Source organism: Aptenodytes forsteri, unplaced genomic scaffold, assembly GCF_000699145.1.
Source record: "Aptenodytes forsteri isolate BGI_AS27 unplaced genomic scaffold, ASM69914v1 Scaffold216, whole genome shotgun sequence".
Taxonomy (NCBI): domain Eukaryota; kingdom Metazoa; phylum Chordata; class Aves; order Sphenisciformes; family Spheniscidae; genus Aptenodytes; species Aptenodytes forsteri.
Window position 1 is genome coordinate 1,883,685 of NW_008796114.1, and position 7,231 is coordinate 1,890,915.

Sequence of the window (7,231 nt, forward strand, 5' to 3'; positions counted from 1 at the left end):
ACATTGCCCCAACAGGTACGGTTGATGTACCAACGTAGTGTTGCAAGAGGTGGCAGAAGGGGTTAGGGATGACAGTGAGGAGTAGTGGCACAGGATTGTATGGTACAGTAACTGGCACGTGGTGGCTCAAAGCAATTACTGTCAGTGAAGCAGGGCAGGACTGGACAATGCTGACGGACAGCTGAGGAGAGGTCCAGATAGGTTGGGCCAACAATGACAAGGTGCAGCAAAGGAAGGGAAAATGACTGCAAAGGCAGGAAAAGCAATACGTCATTGTTTTAAGAGTTTGTGGATTAAGTTCAGCCTCCTGTGCTGCAAACTGTCTGGCATGAGTCATCCTCTGGCAGATATGTAACTTGCCAGCATGTATTTCAGTGTCACTAGGCGACGCAGACCTTCCCACCACAACCAGGTGCAGTTCGTGGGGAAGGAGGGCACGGTTTTCTTCTTTTTCTGAGTTCATTCATTGCTGTTCTTTTGATTCAGCTCCTTCCCCTTCCTCTGTTTTCAACAGCACTTTTTACCATTTTCTTTTCCTCTTTTTCAAATGCTTCTGAAGTCATGGGTTTGCTTAGTATTGATTTCTTTATGAATTGCATTTTTTCTCTTTTTTTATACTTTTGTATATATCCAAATCATATTCACACACCTGTCTCCCATGAAATACCATCAACATCTTACTAAGTCCTTAGCATGAAAGATCAATTGCCTCAACTGACAAATATGCACAGCCTCATACCAGGAGGTATGCTGCAAATACTTTGAGATCCTTTACTGGCAGGGGATTTGGAAGGCAAAAGGCCCTAGACTCTGTGAAGTGGACCATTTTTCAAGCTACAGGGGAAGATTCTTTCTCTCAAAAGAAAACCCCAGCAAAATCCTTCCCCCCCCCAGCCCTGCGTGTCTTACTTGAGGAAAATCCCTTCCTGACCCCAAAATGTTCCCAGGGATATAAACTTCTTTATATGTGAGATGTATCTGAAACAGTTTCAGTCTTGATACAGAGTTAAAAGAAGAGGTGACAGAATGGGACAGTGACTATAATGACAAAATCTCACTCTTCTCAGTATCACTAGAAGTGGTCACATGGCTTGACTAAGATTCATGTTTTGTTGGCCAACCTCTTCTGCTTAAAATAAAGGATGAAAAGCAAAAAAAAAAAATTATCAAGCTACACCTTGAAAAAGATTTAGGTTCTTTGCTTTATGAACCATTCCAGAGCTTCACATAACTGCTAGCCTGAGATCTTCTGAGGATTCATAGTGCCTAGGAAGACATAAAACCTCTCAAGCAGAGGAATGAATTGAACACGTCTGAACAATTAAAAAGGAGATGGGAAAGGGGGATGATGCCTTTTGCTCTGCCTTGTGAGAAGGGTGTGGTGGGAAGTAAGATTCATGTTTTGTTGGCCCAACCTCTTTGCTTAAAATAAAGGATGAAAAGCAAAAAAAAAAAAAATTATCAAGCTACACCTTGAAAAAGATTTAGGTTCTTTGCTTTATGAACCATTCCAGAGCTTCACATAACTGCTAGCCTGAGATCTTCTGAGGATTCATAGTGCCTAGGAAGACATAAAACCTCTCAAGCAGAGGAATGAATTGAACACGTCTGAACAATTAAAAAGGAGATGGGAAAGGGGGATGATGCCTTTTGCTCTGCCTTGTGAGAAGGGTGTGGTGGGAAGTGTTCCCTCAAGCCATTTGGCTATGAAATCTGGCCTTACCCATAAAAGAAATGGGATTTATGGATTAACTTCTCTTTTTAAGGCCTTAATTCCCTGTGGATTCCCTTTTTGAGGGCATAACGCCTAGCTTATATTCCAGAGGAGGACAAGATCACCATCACCAGAGCAGAGCCAAGAAGCAGAAGCACCATGAAACCACTGAGGTGGGAGTGACTGAGGGGGGCACCTGGAGAATTACGTGGGGCAGTGTCGAAACTGGAGGTAAACATCAACTAGGTTGTCCTAACATCAGCTCTAGCAAAGCTCCAGGTGGGCAGCAGCGAGCATCTGTGTCTATCAAGCAAATGCCTGCTGCGCTGTACCGGGTGCTGCGTTGGGCTCAGAGGGTGACCAGCCCCAGCCCTGTGATCTCTGTTTGCCGGGGAGCAGCAGGTGTCAGAAGAAAAACTGGTCTGAGGTGGCTGCATCTGCCTCGAATTTCCAGGAACACGCAGGAGAGATCACGAAAGGGGTGGGGACACAGGCCTGGGGAGTCAGGTGGTTGTGATAATAGTTATATTGTTAGGGCTGGAATGAGGAAATTAAGGATTCCAGCTGGGGAGAACGGGGCAGGGGCTGGAACTCAAGGAGGCTCCATCTTGATCTCCCTACTCATTAATTGCCCCTCAGGACAAAGCAGCCAGAGAAATCACTGGTTTTGACATCCAGTCCTATAGCTTTGCTCTCTGCTGTTTCAGCCTGGACTGCACAGCCAGCTTCCAGATGGGCATTAGTCTTAGCTTAGCTACGCCAGTGGGCGGGAATTTTCATCTGGCCGTTTCCGCAGTCGATCCTATTGCAATAGGACTGGATTGAGATTGCTATCTGAGGAGCTGTCGATCTGGCTGAGTGAGATCCTGAGGATCTGATGAGACCCTGGGTTTAGGGAATATGCAGCAGAGGTAGAGCTTGAAGGCCCACGTTCAGCGCTCAGTGATTTTCTTATGGAGCACAGGTCACTAGTAGCGAAGGTGGCAGCTGACTCGGACACAAAGTAGTATGGCTAACATACCACAGGGTCTGCGTCACTGGGCTGCTGCAGCACCCAAGCTGATTCAGGAGGTAATATCCCTCGTCCTGCAATACAGACAAGAGATGGGAGAGAGCTACGTTTTTCAGGAGCTAATTCAGATTTGCCAGCTGAGGCAGAGCGTGAGCAGCCACTATACAGGCTCTCCTCCGGGCTTCATACTGCATTGCAGTGTGCAAACAGCAACGAAAGAGGATCCGTACAGGTCTTCTGTAGTTCACTCATGCTAACTTTATTCTCCTAGGAATAGAGACTGGGTTCCCTCCACACAGTTTCCAGCGGGATTTGTTTGGTCCTACAATATTTTTTTCATGAGCTCTACCCTACAGTCTCCCACCTTTCATGCTGAAAGATGGGGTAACACACACTGCTTCGGTTTTCTCCCAGGGCTCTCTTTTGCATCACCAGAACGGCTCTCTGCAGCCACTCTGCTCCTAGAAGGTAAATATGAATAAATACATTGAAAAGCAGCCTCCTCGGGACACAAAGGTGTGGGAGCGCGTACACGGACATGCTCTTGCTGCTGTAGTAGCACTGGCTATTTGGGACAGACACCACTGCTGCCTGGCAGGTTACATCAGTAGCAAGGGAGAAGGCATTCAACAGCCCATTAAATTGGTTTGCAAATCTATGATGGCTTTTTAATAACGATCCTCTTTAGAGGTCACCACCTCTGCCTCAAGGGAGTCCATGAATCCTGGGTAAATAATTCCCCACTGAAAAATGATGGCAGTACAAAGTGTAGCCTCACGTCTACCCATCTTTATCAGCTACAAGGCTGGTGCTTCTTTGGCCAAAGACTTCGGTTAAACTTATAGCACCATGCATGCTGCTATTTTTTGACAGTTTGGGTTGCTAGTTCTAATGCAGAAAAATATAACCAGCTGTAGCTAATCCAGAAGTAATCCAGAAATAATCACTGGCTTCTACCTTGCAGCAGAAGGAAAACACAATTGCATATATGCATATACAAAAGAACCACACTGATCTAGGGCCTTTCAAGTAGTTAAAAAAGGTGTATAATTTGTTATACTCAAGACTGATCAAGTATTGGAGAGAAACCTTTCTTTTTTTCCCACCGCAGTAGCACCTTGTTGAAAAAAGTTTGTTCTATTTTAAAATGTGTGCATTACAGATCATTATCACATTACTACCCGGGCAGATAATAGACATAGCTGGTAAGGAAACATTTCCAATTTGATGCCATAAAAAATCATTCATGTTTACTCAAAGGTTGCTCAGTAGCAATAAAAAGCAATCATGCATTCAGCTTGTGAAGATACAACATACAGAAGCACTGCCCAGAACAACAGGGCGCTTCCCATTTCAAAAGAGAAGGACCTAGTTACAAGCATCTGAAGGAAAAGGACCTCTTCAGTATAAAGCTCTTTGGATTCAAAATGTTGTTAGAAGTGAAGTAAATACTGCGAATCAAAACTTCCAAAAAGGATTTGTAGTGCCTGATGGAAGATCTTTCATCCTAACACAAGACTCGGGATTTCAGAAGACCATTTATCCTATAATTGCTGAGCCTGAACGGGGGTGGGGGAAATAACCGTCAGTGTCAAAACCAGTTCTATCAGGTGTGACTCACCTTGATAGGTCAATACATCGAACAAATATCCAGAAACCTGTGGATGGGCAAAATGCTCAGAAGACTCTTGCAGTGAGGTAAGTTCAAGACAGGAGCGTATCTAATCACCTAAAATATCAACAGGAGTCGCTCTCACAAACTACAGTAATAATTCCACGTCACTATCTTCTGTCACAGTGAAGCATGCCTGAGGAAGATGGTACCATTTATGATTGACAATCTTGGCCAGAAGATGGTCACTCGAGTGATCTAGTTCATCTATACATTGGGAAAAAAAACAGAACAAAAGCTGGGAAGATGTAAATAAAAAAAAGACCTGAAGAGTTAGCAAATTCTAATGTTCTGCAAATGGAGATTGAGACTGGCAGCTGAGAAGTCAACAGGAGATTTGTTTTCTGCCTTGTTTCAAAAGTATTTGGAGAATCAAGTGGTAATTTTGGTTGTAGGAATGTTAAAGATAAATTTTTGGTTGCTTTGTGAGGTGGCAATCAATGTGCAGCACATCTGTGTGACATGAGAAGGTAAGGACTTTTACAAAGCCACGGCCAAAGCGTGATATTCACATGCCTGAAATGACTGGACGTCACCTCAGGGCTGATACGTGCTCTGAGGTGTGCCACAACAGCAGATAACGTACGGCAGCCTGAGCAGCTCACCGGCGTGAGAAAGAGAGAAAAGGGAATTGCTTAGATCACGGCTGACACGGCAGCTGGAAACAGTGAAAGAGCCAGCGAGCGTTTTTTTAATTCTTTAGGAAAAAAATACAACATATGTTAAAATCTTCTGAAAAATAAAACAAATATGTATCTACATGTGCATATAGAGATACATAGATATATTATTTATATCTATGTATATGTATCATTTATACACATGTAAAAATAAAACACACGATACGTGCACCCACACCCTAATTATCTGCCATTCTTGTCCAAACTGGCAAAGGCCAAAAGTTCTTCCAAACAAGATGGTGATGGAAATTGTCAGCCATGAGAAAATGCTGAGAAAATGGCTTTAGACTGTCATTCGGATGCAGCAAATCAGTCCAGATATTTGAGTTTTTAATTATTCCTCAAAAGAAAGTCAAAAGAAATCAAAAAATGTAAGTTACCTTGTCTCACACCCAGCAAAAAGGACTGTGTTTCTGAACTCATTTGCAAAGATCAGTTGAAGACAGTTGAAAATGTTTTTAAATACTGTGGAAATCAGAAAAGTCCTAAGTATCAGCGCTACCAAATTCAGCTGTAGTTGCTTTGTGGGTGCTGTTAACTTAAATGAGTGCAAAACGGGCATTTTCAGGGGCAAAATAATTTTTGTCATTCCAGTAAGACCAAGGCACAATTCCAGTAAGAGAGAGGCAGTTTCGGAGGATGGTCCATCAGTGTAACTGAGTAATTTCAGGAAATTACAGTAATGTAAGTCAAACAAGTTATAAACATGCTGTCCATGAAATGACTGGATTACAGCTCCACAGGTTACACCGGTAATTGTAACCGCCGATGCTGCATAATTGTTAGTACTTCTGTGTATGTTCCAGAGTTTAAGGCGTAGGCTACAAGGCTGGTTCAAAAGGCTGATGTGCATCTTCAGGGATTCTCCAGGTCTGTCTGGGTGCGTAAAACACACAAATGGCACAAGTAAAAAGAGCTCACATCCCTCCGCTAAATGGCATCTCCTATGGCACTGCCCCAGATGGGATACGGACCGTTGGTCCGACCCAGAAGGGCATTTCCAAGGCTCCGAGGAAGCTGCTTTGTAATAGGCATTTGATACAACGTTGGTTCATTCCCCCCACCCCTCCCACTTTTTGCAACTCATCTTTAATGAAAGTTCAAAATAAATTACTTGAGATACAATTAAGTTTAGAACTGCAGAAGAAACGATGCTTTTGCTTTGCATTGCTTTTTGTCACGGGACGGAGCTAGAGGAAAGCTCTAAGTTGTGGCTGTAGGTTTGTAACAAGCAGCTGTCACAAGGCTGTTCCTGGCATGCTGTCACTCAACTGCCGGCCTCCAAAGTGTACTCCTTGCCATTTTCAAGCATGGTATTTTGCAATATGAAGAGGTAAAAGTGGCTGTGCATGTTGAGTCACTAACCAAACCACTGCTAACTCCAATGAGGATCGAAATTCAGTGACAGGTGACTCTGAACAAGGACTGATCTGAAGGAGGTACTCATAAAGGAAAGGAAGATGCGAAAACCTCAGACAGAGCTAGTTTAGGAGAAAATCATCTGGAGAAAGGATTGGGAAAGAGGTTCCACTCTTACAATGGCGGGGGGTGCTGGGGACTCCTGGTCACGTTTGGGTACGGGTGTTCATTTCTGTGGTTTGAGGAAACGCTGCAAGGCTTTGGGTAATGACGGGAGGCCTTAATTTCCCAGGCACAGATCAGTGAAACATGTTCCCACTCATGGTTGGGCCAGGTAGTTCTGGATACTAAAGATTTCTTTAATTAATGAACCAGCAAAGGCGATGCTACCTCATGCATATCACCCAGTCGCCACCAGCCTTCTCTGCCCCAGCCCCATCCCTCCTGCAAAATTCACCCAAAACTCTCCCCATCTACCTCGGCTTTGCCCTTGAAAAGCAAAATTTGGCCATCAAAGCCACGTTCGAGCCCTCACCGCCGGGGTGTGTGCACCCCATCCGTGTGCAGGGCAGGGTCCTGCCGCCCCCGGGAGGTGAGGGCCGGGTCCCGGCCGGCCGGCGCTGCCCCCGGCTGCCCGCTGCCCTTGGGACAAGCGCTGCCAACTTTCTTTCTGCATCACCTCTGCTCGCTGGACGCCGCGTCCCCGCCGGGCGGGGGGTGGGAGGAGGAGGAGAAGGAGGGACAGGCTGTTCCGCAGCCGTACCTGGCCGGGGCAGGGCTCCCTTCGGGGAGGG